The 15221-nt window shown below is 43.7% G+C and overlaps 1 protein-coding gene across 14 annotated transcripts in view; it reads right to left on the reverse strand.

Moving 5' to 3' along the window:
• APBB2 (amyloid beta precursor protein binding family B member 2) overlaps positions 1–15221 on the reverse strand; it is a 387671-nt gene that overhangs the window by 282775 nt on the left and 89675 nt on the right. The window contains exon 3 of one of the 14 annotated variants that reach the window (XM_047799523.1): positions 6108–6159. The exons of the other annotated variants lie outside the window; for them this stretch is intronic. The gene's annotated coding sequence lies outside the window, so the exon portion shown is untranslated. The remainder of the gene's footprint in view (positions 1–6107; positions 6160–15221) is intronic. 14 annotated transcript variants of the gene reach the window in all.

Raw genomic sequence — 15221 nt, forward strand, 5'->3', positions numbered from 1 at the left:
ACAATTAAAAATCACCATATGCTATATAAACTAGAACTAAAGCATTTGGTGAGGAAAAAAACGCTTGTTATCCCCACCTCAATTTCCCATGTGAAGCCAGCCAGCAGAATGAATCCCAGACCAGGCACAAGGACACCACAGGCTTCCTCCACAAGCATTAACAGATCCAATCATAGAAAGTATTTTCTATCTCACAGTTCAAAGGCAAAGACGGCCCCAACAGAGATGTTCAAAGTATACATAAATCTGTTACAGAGGCCAAAATATAATTTGCTTTTACTGGCTAAAACAGTCATGGATTTAGTAAAATCCTGATGAAAGAAGATTTTTTAATTATATAATTGTATGTAAGCTGTCTTAATGTCTGAAAGAAATTCCGTTATGACTGAAGAAATTGTGCTCTGGATAAAGCTCCTTTCAAACAAGATCAAGATTTAAGAAATACAACAAGGGATGGAAGTGGCCTTAGGGATGAACTCCTCACTCGGGGATTTTCAAATCCTAAGAAGAAAAGAGACTGGTGTTTACAACCTCCAAAAGAACTCAGTTCTATTAACATGGTCCCAAAGACCATAAAATTGGACTTTGAAAATGATCCATTTGCCAAAAATGGGGACTCCTCAGTCATGAGTTTGCTTCGTTTCATTCCATACGCTGAAATCACATAAGAACTGAATGGTGAAAAGTACTCAGGAGTCAAGAGCCAAATGGGGACAATTTGGCCACCACATACCGGAGGTCACTTACCTACGCTGGCCAGCAGCACATTTAAATGATGTCTCCCTTTGATTATCAGGGTAACCTTACTGGCGTATCAAATACCCAGTAACCAGGGTGTAGAGCAGTTGCTTTAGTGTGACTCTCCATTCTCAGGAATGCATTGAGGATTAAAAATCAGTGAGTGTGTGTGGGGGGGGGGGAGGAGTTGTTTCATAAAATTGCAAAGCATCTGTAACACTCAGTGTCTACATCTGAGTAATAACTGGATTTCTGTGTACAAAGTATAGATGTACTAGTACTCTGTTCTTTTGGGTTTTTGGTTGTTTGTTTGTTTGTTTTGTTTTTGACTTCCAAAAATGCTGACTTAAACCCAAAACAAACAAGAACAAACCCTTCTGTTTCAAATTTGCTTTTGTATTTTTAAGCATTTTCATAGATTCTCTATCGAACGGAAACAAAGCTACTGGCTTCATATTTTGTTTTATTTTGCCCTGTCTTGTTTAAGAATAGAAAAGACAAATGAACATTTTAATTATGCTGTCATACAAACAGAAATCACAGAAGTGATCCTGAGATCCGGAAAAATCAGTCAGTTAGGTTCAAGATCAGAGACGCTATCATTTTATCAAGTGCATGTTGATGACCCTGGAAAACAACTTCCAAATTCTTGGCTTCTGTGTCTCACACGTTGCTGCCTCAAATGCTGCACATACGCACCTTTACTAATTTGCAACCAAGTATTATAATCAGAAAGTAAATTCAGATAGTATTTTCAATTATGAGTGTTTCAAAATGAAAACTGACGTTTACAGACATCCATCTATACACACCTCACACTAACTCTGAAAATACTTAAGAACTTTCAGTATGGAAACTGTATTACTTAAAATGCTCTAAGAATTAGCAGTATATCTCATGGGAATACACTCTCTTAGCACTGCCAGATATAAAAAGCAGCAACCAAATTTTCAGAGTCTACTGGGAAAATAAGCAGAAATTATTTTCTGAGGCTCTCTGATCACTCCCTGGGCAGAATTCCAACATACTCTAAACTGGTCGTGGCACTATCTCACTCCCCTTTTTGCATCACTGTGCCACCTCTGGTCCAAAGCCCGATGACCTTCACTTTCAGTGGCCTCTTCCTCTCACTGGTCCTTTCCTTCCAATTTCTAACGTTTCAATGGCTCCATGGGAATATTTTAGCAGAAGCTGGGGGATGGGGGGGCTTAAACAAATGCTTAATGACTTTTAACTTTCTTGGATTACTTGCATTTTTAAAGAAAAGTTTGAGTATCTAGATCTTGTTTTTCTAAATTCCTTAGTTCACTAGAGAAATGGTTGGGTCCAGGCCTAAAGGTAAGGAAAGTACAAGATAAGCCTGGAACATCTTATTTTGTCAGAAAGCTCTTGCTCAAATGTTAACGCAGACATGACAAAAGGACTTAGGAGCTGCCTTGAAAGGGCTCCTGCTAACCAAATGTGGGACAGATTGAACAACAAAAAGAATGATATGGATAAATTATACTCATTCTTTTTTTTTGTCTTTTGTCTTTGGAGGGCCGCACCCATGGCATATGAGGTTCCCAGGCTAGGGGTCGAATCAGAGCTACAGCTGCCGGCCTACACCACAGCCACAGCAACACCAGATCCGAGCCACATCTGTGACTACACCACAGCTTACAGCAACGCTGGATCCTTAACCCACCGAGCAAGGCTAGGGATCAAACCCGTACCCTCATGGTTCCAGTCGGATTCGTTTCCGCTGTGCCACAAAGGGGAATGCCTCACTTTTTTTTTTTTTAAAGGAACCATAAAACCACAGCTATTTATGAAAAAGGCGATAGTGGCTTTACAAAGAAAGCCGGCTAGTAAACACCAAAGGAATAGACGAAACAGAAAACCCCAATTTGCAACCACCATGGCAGTGATTGATTCAGTCAAGGGTCATTAATGGACACTAAAACCATTAGGGGAAGGGTTCCTGTGGAACAGGATACGCACACAGCCTCAGAGTATCGCCCTGCTGATTACTATCACTCACCAAGGGGAAGAGTCCTTTAGGATGGAGAACCCTGGCAGACCACCTTAACCACGTGAGGGCTGGCATAATCAATTACAGGGTCATTGAGTGTCACCTGTCTCCAGAGCAACTATGTAGGATGTCTGTCAAAAGGCTTAATCTGTATTTCATCATAAAGTAACAATCAAACAAATCTAGACGGTGATACTTTCTACAACACAATTGTCGTAGACTTTTTCCAAGATACCAGTGCCATGAATGACAAAAAGAAAAACACAGTGACTGTTCGGGATTAAAGAAAAAAGCAAAAAGTAACGAACGACTGTTGATGAATCTTGAATGGCGAGAGGGATTATAAAAGACATTACTGGACTAACTGGGGCAATCTGAATTGCTAACGATGACTTATGTGGGAGAATATTTCTCTGCTTGGGAGATACATGGTGAAGTATTTTGGGTGAAACATCGTGATCTCTACAACTAACTCAAAGAGTTGAGCAAAAAATATTTTGAAGTGTGTGTATGCAGAGACAAAGACAGGGATAAAACAAATCTGGCAAAATGTTAGCATTTTATATGGCAGACTGGTTGTAACCTACGAAAGCCAGTAACTACGGTTCCTAGTAGGCATGTCTCTATTCCAGATGAAGGGAGCTCAGAAAGGAGCTTAGGGCTGAAAGGAAACTGACACAAATAGAAATAGAGACCACTGACATTAAAGCATTTAGCATATTTTTCAAAAACCTTTCTCCAATTCATTTGTCCTCTGTAACAATGAATGGCCTTTAGTTGGAAGGAAGAAGATTGAGAAAGAAAAAGAAATCCAAGGAAGAGGATGACAATGGATACAAATGAGCCACAGAAAAGTGCAGTTCTCCTCCACACAGATTTTTTTTTTCTTTTGCAGTCACATCCGTGGCATATGGAGTTCCTGAGCCAGGGATTGAATCTGAGCCGCAGCCATGACCTATGCCACAGCTGCGGCAATGCTGGATCCTTAACCTAGTGTACCACAGTGGAAACTCCTTCTCCCCACATTTTGAGGAAGAGGTAGGTAGGTCTCAAGGTTTAAAAAAGTCTGGCTTGCTTTCCATCCTGGTGAGAAACTCTGAGTAGATGGGGACATTTCCAGTGAGCCTGAAAGAGTCCCTTTGCAAGATTTATACTGACCGAACACCCTCACCTGGTCAAGCCTAGACCAGGGGGGGCACGTATCTGAACCACGACTCATATGAGCAAACATGCAGCCCAGACCTGCAGTTTTCAGCAGCTGCCTCAAACTGAATGTCTCAGAAACAGAATTCTCCTCCTCCACACCTGACCCCTTGTTTCTGTTACCTCTCTTAGCTTCTCTCGTCTCAGAACCACAGTTTTGTCTTTCACTTTGGTTCCCATTCACCCGTTCTTCACGGCCTCTCTTCCTTGTCCACATCCTCAAGGCCATACTGGCCCCAAGGCCTCTCATAGTTCAGGTAGAAAAAAAAAACAGCCTCTCTTTTCTGTTTCTCCTCAATGTTTATCTACCACACTCACTTGGCTTTTTTTTTTTTTTTTTTTTTTTTTCCTTTTTAGGGACACACCTGAGACACATGGAGGTTCCCAGGCTAGGGGTCGAATCGGAGCTGCAGCTGCCAGCCCACACCACAGCTCACGGCAACACCAGATCCTTAACCCACTGAGAAGGCCAGGGATCGAACCCGCATCCTCATGGCTGCTAGTCAGGTTCGTTACTGCTAAGCCACAACGGGAACTCCAGCACTTTTTTTTTTTGTCTTTTGTCTTTTTGTTGTTGTTGTTGCTATTTCTTGGGCCGCTCCCGCAGCATAAGGAGGTTCCCAGGCTAGGGGTTGAATCGGAGCTGTAGCCACTGGCCTACGCCAGAGCCACAGCAACGCGGGATCCGAGCCAAGTCTGCAACCTACACCACAGCTCACGGCAACGCCGGATCGTTAACCCACTGAGCAAGGGCAGGGACCGAACCCGCAACCTCATGGTTCCTAGTCGGATTCGTTAACCACTGCGCCACGACGGGAACTCCCTCCAGCACTTTTTAAATACTTTTGTCATACAGCATTAATTCTGCATTCACTCTAGGCTAGTGTTTTACTATGTTACCTCATTTAAAAATCCCTGGAATTCTGTGAAATTGTCTACCTTATTTCATGTCCATCTACAAATGCCGTGGATACTCAGGTGAAATAACTTGTCTGAGGTCATGGAGCTGTAAAGTTGCCATTCAGACCCCGATCTTCTGGTTCTACCCTAATACCAAGGTGCTTTAAATTTTATTTATCATTTTAAACACTGTCTCCTGTCCTTAAATCAAGCACAGAATCCTTGAAGGAACAGATCCATTTTATCCAACTTTGTGCTCTCTCCAGAGCCTAGCAATACTCATAACTCATGTTCACTGAATTATATTTCAAGACTCAGCCCAGAGACCATTTTTCTTTCTGACTTCCAGCCCCATCTCTGCAGAACAAGCCACCCCCTCCTCCAAGCCCTATGTACGCTTCTACTGCAGAATATGCAAGCCTTGACTGCCTCCTATCCGCCCTAGAACACAGTAGGCACTTAATGAATGTTCACTGAATGAAATGTTGATGCCTGAGACAACGGGGTTCCTTATCAAGGCTGCTATTTGTCTTGCCAGAAAACTGACCTCATTTTTATCTTTATCACATACTGCGGAAATTATTTTAAGAAAGAGTGACAGGGAAATGGAGAAAAACAGAATGCTGGTCTTTGGGTCCTACCCACTTTGCCTGCTGCCCTGGGTATCTGTGATCTGGAGAAGCACGACCAAATTTTAATGTCTACATAATGTCATTCAATACAAATTACAACTCAGTATGTCTGTGGGGAAGCCCATGATTCCGCATTTCTTTTTTTCTGGGGGCCAGGGGTGGGGCAAATGAGAGGCTAACCAAGATTCTGTATCTCTAACAAGCTCCCAAGAGATGTCAATGCTGCTGATACAGACCACGCTTTTAAGGAGCAAAAAATCCTGAACTGTAATAGTGCAACTGTGCCCATTTAAAGAGACACAACATGCAGACTAAATAACCAGACGTAACTCACAGAGGGTTAACGCTAGTTATCTCTGGGCTGCTTCTTTCCACGTGTCTATAATTTCCAAGTGATGACTCTTGCTGATGGAAATAAAATTTTTAAAAGCTATATATACACATGTATTAAAAAAAAAAAAAAACCTGTACTTTGGGACATTTCTACTCTGCATGGCTACACCTTTATTGAAGCAACGAAAATACCTAAAGGACCAGACTTGGGAAATAACAAGACAGTGAATTTCGCGATTCCCTGTCTGCTCATTTTAACATGCAGATTAACATAAAACAGTAATTACCCTTAGCAAGCAGTCACCACCACAAACACTGTTTTTCCTCAGGTTCCTTCCCCTTAAAAGAAAGAGAAAGAATCCATTCAGTTGGAAGACAATAAAAGGCAAACCAGAAAAACCAAGCAGGCGCTACACTGAACTTCTTCCAAGTGGGTCAACAGAACCGCGTGAAATTGCAGCAGAGGTGGGAATGGGCTTCTGCCAGCAGAGGCAGGGTGGGCTGGGTTCCCCAACAAGGCTAAGTGGAATAAATTAAAGCGGCACTCCCTGCACACCTGCAAGTGAGGTGGAAAGAAATGATCCTCGGAGGAGCCCCCTTCCAAGGTGTAACAAGGAGAGATCATTAGGAAAAGGCAATTAGAGGGTACATGTTGGCGGCAAAGCACTCCCCAGACACCCACCTCCTCCTCTCTGTGCAGTGCCAGAGGATGCCAGTTTTTCCTGTGAGGTGCAAAAGTTGCAGCCCTGGGTATTTCATGCCCACTCCCAGACCCGCAGCTATTCCAGGCACTTGCTGGGACTCAGGCAAGGCCAAAAGCAAAGGAGGTGCCCAGCCACCCTGCGGCATAACTAGAGTGTCCCTGGTGAAAGGGGAACCAGCAAGCATCTGTGTCCTCTGTTTTCCAACCCACGGGCCAAAGTGACTTTTTGCCTTAAATGTTGTGACACTCACTGGGAAATTACCCAAAAGGATTGGAACTTAGCGTCTGGACAGCTTATATATACAAGGGGACTAAAAATCACTGCTCTGTGTCTCTTACTAGGGATATGGTTCAGATAAGTGAAGTTTACACATGCTAGACGTTCAGCTCAAGTGAAAACAGTAAGTCATTGCATCTCTACGGAATTCCGTGAGTATACATACAGCTAGACCACTCAAGGCAAGTATGTGCCGAGGTATTTTAAAAAAACTATGATCACTTGAGATTTCAAAAGTAGCCCCAAAGTCATCATCTTGATAGGAGAATCTGCTTGGACTTGCTTATATTTGTTTTATTGAAATTCAAGATTGTTTTTATTTTGATTTACATGGATGATAGACAGGGGTGGTGGGGTGGGGGTGCTAATTTTCTCAGTGCTCCAAAGCCTGAAAGTCTTAACATTTTAGTTGGAATTTTAAATTTAAAGAGACTTAAGAGGTATGACAATCAAATAAAATGCAATACATAGTCTTTTGCTTGGATTCTGGTTTAAAGAAAAAAAAAATTTTTTTTTGTCTTTTGTCTTTATAAGGCCACATCCACAGCATATGGAGATTCCCAGGCTTGGGGTCGAATCAGAGCTGTTGCTGCCGGCCTACAACAGAGCCACAGCAACACCAGATCCGAGCCACATCTGTGACCTACACCACAGCTCACAGCAACTCGGGAAGCTTCACTCACTGAGCGAGGCCAGGGATTGAACCCGCAACCTCATGGTTCCTAGCCAGATTCATTTCCGCTGTGCCACGACAGGAACTCCCTAAATTTTTTTTAATGCTAAAGACTTAGGGGAATACGTGGGAAATTTGACTATGCAGTGACAATAAATGATATTTGGGGACTACGATTAATTTTGAGGGGCATCATAATAGCACTGCATCTACATAAAGCAGCTTCTTTATTTCTTGGAGATGCGTGCTAAAATATTAGGGGGTAACGTGCCATGAGATCTAAAATCTATTTTTAAATGGTTCAGCAAAAAATATGTATATGTACATTCATACAGATGAAGTAAACAAGAAAAAATGTTAAGAATTGAAATCAGATAAGGATTCTATGGGTGTTCAATGCAGTATTTTTTCCACTTGTTTCTACTTTTGAAAACTTTGAGAATTAAAAGTTTAAATTTAGGAGTTCCCGTCGTGGCGCAGTGGTTAAGGAATCTGACTAGGAACCATGATGTTGCGGGTTCAATCCGCCTTGCTTAGTGGTTAAGGATCGGGCATTGCCGTGAGCTGTGGTGTAGGTCACAGACGTGGCTCAGATTCTGAGTTGCTGTGGCTGTGGTGTAGGCTGGCTACACCAGCTACAGCTCCGATTAGACCCCTAGCCTGAAAACCTCCATATGCCACGTGAGCAGCCCAAGAAATGGCAAAAAAAAAAAAAAGTTTAAATTTATATCAAAAACTGTACTGACCCTATAGTTTTATCTCCCTCTTCCGACTGTCTTGTCGTATTAGACCACGGTCCATCTATAGCACATAATTTTCCTTCCTCCAAAAGACATTCTCTAACGCTTCCCCACCTCTGTACCTTTGTGTAGTATATTCTCTCCACCTGGCACTTTCTCTGGTCACTGTGCCTCTGGCGAAAGCTAACTTATGCTTATTTTTGGAGAGGGGGCCTTTTTAGGGTCTCACCTACGGCACATGGAGGTTCCCAGGCTAGGGGTTGAATTGGAGCTGTAGCCGCCGGCCTACACCAGAGCCACAGCAACGCAGGATCCTTAACCCACTGAGCAAGGCCAGGTGTGAAAACCACATCATCATGGATATTAACAGTTCTGAACACCCTGAGCCACAGTAGGAACTCCCAAAGCTGACTTATTCTTTGAGGTCAATCTCAAATGCCATCTCCTCTAGGAAAACTTTCCTAACCTCTGCCCCAGCTCTATGCATCTCCCCTTTTCTGATTCCCAGTGACGTTTTGTATCTCTCCTCTCACGTCTCACATTCTATCTAAACTGAAGGTGACATTTATTGAGAGCATCCCACGTGTGAGGCCCTGGTCACATGCTCGCACGTGTATTCTTTCCTTCACTCATTTCTCTCCCAGCCCACTGAGGTAGGAACTAACATCACCCTCTTTCCACAGCTCAGGCAACAGGCTTTGAGAGGCTGGGTAACTTACCCAAGCACGGGTTAGTTAAGTGCCAGTGCCAGGCTTCATTCAAACACAGCCCATCTGCTTCCAAACTCTTAAAAGCACTAGGGGAGTTCCTATCGTGGCGCAGTGGTTAACGAATCTGACTAGGAACCATGAGGTTGCGGGTTCGGTCCCTGCCCTTGCTCAGTGGGTTAAGGATCTGGCGTTGCCGTGAGCTGTGGTGTAGGTGGCAGACATGGCTCGGATCCTGCGTTGCTGTGGCTCTGGTATAGGCCGGTGGCTACAGCTTCGATTCGACCCCTAGCCTGGGAACCTCCATATGCCGCGAGAGCGGCCCGAGAAATGGCAAAAAAAAAGCACTAGTGTGCACGTCATTTGCATGGTGGCCTATCCTTCCCCACTATATTATAACAAGGGCAGGTAGAGCATATTATTTGGTTATTCCCTCAACCAATAGTTGTTTGAAAAGCCACTCTTAGCGGGAAACAACTTTCCTATCTAATGGGATAAAGTGGTGAATGAAAAGGACAGGGTTTTTTGTTTTGTTTTGTTTTTGCTTTTGATTTTTAGGGCCCCACCCAAGGCATATGGAAGTTCCCAGGCCAGGGGTCAAATCAGAGCTATAGCTGCCAGCCTACACCCCAGTCACAGCAATGCAGGATCCGAGCCATGTCTGTGACCTACACTACAGCTCACAGCAGCGCCAGATCCTTAACCCACTGAGCGAGGCCAGCCATCGAACCCACACCCTCATGGATCCTAGTCGGATCTGTTTCTGTTGCACCACAACAGGAACTCTGAAAAGGACAGTTTCTGACCTAGGTAAAAACCAAGGAAATCTGAAAACACTATGGACATTAGTTAATAATAACATACCAGCATTGGTTCATTAATTGTGACAAATGTTAAAGTAAGATGTTAATAACAGTGGAAACGTGGTGAGAGGGTTTATGAGAACTCTACATGATTGCCTCAATCTCTCTGTAAATCTAAAACTGTTCTAAAAAAAAAGATTATTTTAAAAAAGGAAAAAAGAGTGACTACGAGGTCAGTTCCCTTGATTGGCTCATAAACCACCTATAACACAAATTGCAAAGAAGAGCGATTCAGTCAGCTTAGGAAAGGGGGCGGCGATGTCACAAGTGACTAGGGCCTGTTGGGGGAATGAATTTGAACTCGGATCTCCAGCCGAGTGGGTGGCACATTTTTTTTTTTAAACCTCACCTCATACATTTCTATCCCTCCCCTCATACAACACACGTGCCACAGGCTCCAGGTTCTCCAGCTTAATTCACTGTGTTTCAATCAATACATCTCCCACTTCTGTAAGTCAAGTTCTTAAAGTAAGTTTCAGACTCTAGGAATTTTTTTTTTTTTTTTTGGTCTTTTTTGCCTTTTCTTGAGCCGCTCCTGTGGCATATGGGGGTTTCCAGGTTAGGGGTCTAATCGGAGTTGTTTCTGCCGACCTAAGCCACAGCCACAGCAACCCCAGATCCAAGCCAAGTCTGTGACCTATACGGCAGCTCACGGCAACGCCGGATCCTCAACCTGCTGAGCGAGGCCAGGGATGGAACCTGCAACCTCATGGTTCCTAGTTGGATTCGTTAACCACTGAACCATGATGGGAACTCCTGGGAAGTTAATTTTTTTTAACTGTTGATAATTTTCTTAAACAAAACAAAACAAAAAAAATCACAGGGTTCCAGTCCCATGCTCTACAGGCATCTCAAACCCAGACCTGCAGCACCTCCACCTTGACATACTCAACAATCCTATGTCTGATTCTAAAGAAGAGAACTCAGCCTTTCAGATACTGTTCAGGGACTTCGCTCCACTTTAATAATGCTTCTCTCCCCTGCATTTGTGAGATCAGCTACACTGCCACACAGAAAAGCCTTCCTATGTGGGGCTGGCCCAATATAATAAATCCCCATGAGTAACAGTAATTCTTTTTTTTAGAGCAAACTCCTGAAAAACTACAGATGAACCAGGAAGGACACTGACCACTGAAGATATGTAAATATTTAAGACACCACTGGACAATATTATCCACAATAAGAAGTAACAACATTGGAGTTCCCCTTGTGGCTCTGTGGAAACAAATCCAACTAGTAACCATGAGGTTTCAGGTTGTACCCCTGGCCTCGCTCAGTGGGTTAAGGATCTGTTGTTGCCGTGAGCTGTGGTGAAGGTCGAAGATACAGCTTGGCTCCTGTGTTGCTGTGGCTGTGGTGTAGACTGGCAGCTATAGCTCCTGTCCAACCCCTAGCCTGAGAACCTCCATATGCCCTGGGTGCGGCCCTAAAAAGAAAAAAAGAAAAGAAAAGAAAAAGAAGTAGTAACAACATTGAGGGTATTTCACTGTTTCTGGTGGTAAAGCAGTATGGCCATTTTCTAGATGAGGAAAACTGAGGCTGGCAAGTGAAGTCAGAACTCATTCTAACACCTCACCGCATGACTTTGTTCCACTGAGGATGCTGCAAGGCCTGGCTCAAAGGGCTGTGCTTTTTTACGCTCTCCCGTCACAATGTCAGGACCTCCCTGTAACTGTCTCTGGAGGCGCTCTTTCTCTGCATGGATCTGTTGATGCATCCACTCTCCTGAGAATGATATAAACCGACTCAGGACCCGGGCCCTACCTCACACTTGCTTCACCTGCCGCTTGTGAACACAAAGCCTGGCGGAGGGGGTGCACCCCAAGCCCGAAGACTCAGGACCACAGGAGTGAGCCTGTCCTGCAACGCGTACCCACAGGCCAGAGCCATGAAACAAAAGCATACCCTGATCTGGTGCTTGAAAACCAATGGGATGTTCCAGATGCCTTTTTTTCCTTGACTTTCAAGCAAAATAAATTATGTTTAAGTTTTACAACATAGCTGACCACCATAAATAGAAAAGAGAGGGTTCTGTGCCCCCCCCCCAACCCTGAGTCCTCAGCTGGGCCTCTCCAATCGGGGGCCAAGAACATTTGGGGAATGTGCCACCCAGACCTTGGTTTTCGTCCAGATTCCACAAACAGGGCAGAGGGAAAGGAGTTTTGCCATCGATAGAGCTTGAGTTCCTCCTGCAGGAACCACCCTCTACAAAATAACACTGAACATGGGCTGGTGCACATTCCTCTTTCTATAGACTTGTTGGCCACGATGCCCATTCTGTTATGAGAATCGTGGGTTCTTAGACTCTCAGTCAAGTGAAAAGTCAAGTATGTTTAAAATATCAAGTCATCTTAAAAAATTCTTCTCTCACCTCCCCCCCCACCCCTCCCCCCATATGACATATAAAGGTCGTGACTTTGCACAGCGAGTGACGGATTCAGAGTTAACTGCTCCTGCCTGAAAGGAAACCAAAGGTTCCCGGTGCCCCCGGGACATCACAGGAGTTGCTGCAAGAAGCAGTTTTCTGAATGGTACTTCTGTGTCTTCAACTGTTTTAATATGCCCCAAGGTGGAAAGCTAAAACCACTGGATCAAAGAGGCTAAAAATCAATGCTTGCTTTGTTTCTTTTTAACCAGAATAACCAAAACTGAACACAGTTCACCAAGGTTTTAAATTTCTGTCTCACTGGGTTTTTCCTTCTGTGTCCAACTATACAAGAGACTTCAAAAAAAAAAAATTTTTTTTTGCAAATGTTCAACTCTACCCATCAGGAACACATGTGCTTTGAATTTGTCAGGAATGAAAGATAAGATTGTGTGGGGCCTTCCAAACCCTTCCTTGTGTACCCAATGGCATATATTGTAGGATTGCTCCTCTGCACCCATGAGAAAAGTGATCACAGTACCCGAGGGACCTTAAGGAGGCATGTGTGTTTATGCACGCTCATGGGTGGTGTGTCTGTGGGGGGCAGGGGTGAGGGTGGGAGAGAGCAAGCGACAGAGCGCTGGAATGTCTAAAAGTGTCACCCGTGTCTCCTAAGATCTAAGATTTCACTTGCCTCTCCATGTTTCCAATATGTTCTTTGCTCCAGGAAGCTGACCCCTTTAACAGGCTCCCTCAAAGCTATTCTGAGGACGGAGAACAAAGAGGAGGCACAACCCTCCCCAACTTCAAAGAACACTACAAAGCTGCAGTAATCAAAACAGCATGGCATTGGCAGAGAAACAGCCATGCGGATCCATGCAACAGAACAGAGAGCCCAGAAATAAGCCCATACACTTACGGTCAATCCATCGTCAACCAAAGAGGCAAGAAGATACAATGGAGACGATCAGCAAGTGGTGCTGGGAAAGCTGGGCCACCACAGGTAAACCAGTGAAGTTAGAACTCACCCTCACAGTACATACAAAAATAAACTGAAATGGTTTAAAGACCTAAATATAAGACATGACATCAAAAATGCCTAGAAGAGATTACATAGGCAAAACATTCTCAGACATCAATTGTAGCATATTTTCTTAGACCAGTCTCCCAAGACAAAAAAAAAAAATAAAGGCAAAAGTAAACAAATGGGACCTAATCAAACGTACAAGTTTTTGCAAAGGAAACCACCAACAAAACAAAAAGACAACCTATGGAAGGGGAGGAAATACGTGCAAAGAATGCATTGACAAGGGGTTAATTTCCAAAATATTGAAACAGCTCATACAACTCAAAATGAAAAAAAAACCCACAGAAACCAGTCAAAACATGGGCAGAAGACCCAAATAGACATTTCGCCAAAGAAGACATACAGATGACTAAAAGGCACATGGAAAAATGCCTAACATTTCTAATTATTAGAGAAATGCAAATCAAAACCACAAAGAGGTATATAACCTCACAGGGGTCAGAATGGCCATCATCAAAAATCTACAAATAATAAATGCTAGAGAGCGTGTGGGAAAAGGGAACTCTACGCTGTTGAAGCTTCTTTAAAAAACTAAAAATTGAGCTACCATATGATCCAGCAATCCCACTTCTGGGCATATATCCAGGAATGATGAAAACTCTAATTTGAAAACATACATGCGGCCCAATGTTCATAGCAGCACTATTCACAATGACCAAGACATGGAAGAAACCTCAATGTCCATCACCAAATGAATGGATAAAGAGGCAGTATATATATATACCTATATACAGTGGAATATTACTCAACCATAAAAAAAGGATGGAATGTTGCCACTGGCCACAACATGGATGGACCTATGAGATTATCAAACTAAGTGAAGTCATCAAGCCATGGAGACATAGAATAGTACAAATGAATACATGTCCAAAACAGAAACAGACTCACAGACATAGAAAACAAGCTTACAGTTACTGAGAGGGAAAGTGTGGGGGTGGTAAATTAAGGGTATGGGATTAACAGACACACAACTGTGTATAAAATGGACAAGCAACAAGGATTTACTGTGTAACACAGGGAACACTATTCAGTACGTTGTAATAACCTATAATGGAAAGTAACCTGAAAAATATATATCTGAATCACTCTGCCATACTCCTGAATCTAACACAATATTGTAAATCAACTGTACTTCAACAAAAACAAAAACAAGCAAAAGCAGGCTCCCTTACCGCTCGTTCCTGGCTGGGTTTGATCAATGAGAAGGGAAGGATGCACAGGAGGGCACCCTCAGGAGAATAGAAGGAAGGAGGCAAACGGCTCCCTCCCTGCCAGCGCTCAGGTCCTGGCCCAATACACAGAGTCTATCTCCCGGTAATTGCACCCTCCCTCACCCCTCGGGCCTGCCAGAGGGAGGAGCTGGGCTGCCATAGCCTCAGGGCAGTTCCCCAACACACTGTCCAAGTTCCAGCATGAGCGGGTTTCCTGAGTAGACCCGGGCTGATCACAGACCTAAAACCTTTGAATACTCACCTAAGCAGACAGGGCCTGGTGATCATCACTGTTCTGATGCCACCTTTATGGCAGCCTTACATCAGTTGTGTCAAAGAAGAGTCACTCGACAACATTTCAGGACCTCTGAAAGCAAACTGTTTTGGCTGGTATATGGATATAGTTTTTGGTGTTTGTTTTGTTTTGTTTTTTCCCTTTTTCTTTTTAAAGCCACACCTACAGCATATGGATGTTCCCAGGCCAGGGATCGAATCAGAGCGGCAGCTGCTGGCCTTCACCACAGCCATGGCAAGGCCAGATCCAAGCCGCGTCTACTTGCATCAACACTGGATCCTCAACCCACTGAGCAAGGCCAGGAATCAAACCTGCATCCTCATGGATACTAGTCAAGTTCTTAACCTGCTGAGCCACAACCAGAACTTCTAGCTTAAGTGATCTTTTTTTTCAGCCTTAATGAGGTACACTTGACATACTAAATGGTAAGATATTTAAAGTATACATTGTGGAGTTCCCATTGTGGTGCAGTGGTTAACG

This window comes from Phacochoerus africanus, chromosome 10, assembly GCF_016906955.1.
Source record: "Phacochoerus africanus isolate WHEZ1 chromosome 10, ROS_Pafr_v1, whole genome shotgun sequence".
NCBI lineage: Eukaryota > Metazoa > Chordata > Mammalia > Artiodactyla > Suidae > Phacochoerus > Phacochoerus africanus.